Genomic DNA, 505 nt, shown 5'->3' with positions numbered 1-505 from the left:
GGCTGCATTCACAAAACCTTCTTAAAGGGACAGTTCAACCAAAAAAGAAAATTCTGTCATTATTTACTGTCCCGAACCTGAATGAGTTTCTTTCTTCTATTGAACACAAAAGAAGATAATTTGAAGAATATTAGTAAACAAAGAGTTGACCGTAGCCATTGATTTCCATAGTATTTTTTTCATACTATGGAAGTCAATGGCTGCCGTCAGCTGTTTACTTTCCAACATTCTTCAAAATGTCTTTTGTGTTCACCTGAAGAAAGAAACTCAACTTGAGGGTGAATAAATGATGAAAGACTTGAAAGCTGTCCCTTTAAGAAATAAATATTCTTAACTGCTGTTATTTTCTAACTAAAAAATAAATGAGAATATTTTGTATTCCCAAATATGTTCTTTTTCTTTTTTTCTTGAGATTGATCTGAAGATAAACCTTAAGAAGATTTTTTTTTTGATTTTCTTTTAAACAGGTTTCTCTCGAAATGATGCAGGTGTGTGTGAGTGAGTG

This window comes from Sinocyclocheilus grahami, unplaced genomic scaffold (assembly GCF_001515645.1).
Source record: "Sinocyclocheilus grahami isolate Dianchi unplaced genomic scaffold, SAMN03320097.WGS_v1.1 scaffold1398.1, whole genome shotgun sequence".
In the NCBI taxonomy this organism is placed as follows: Eukaryota; Metazoa; Chordata; class Actinopteri; order Cypriniformes; family Cyprinidae; genus Sinocyclocheilus; species Sinocyclocheilus grahami.
The sequence above is the reverse complement of the archived record's forward strand: the minus strand, read 5'-3'. Positions refer to the sequence as shown.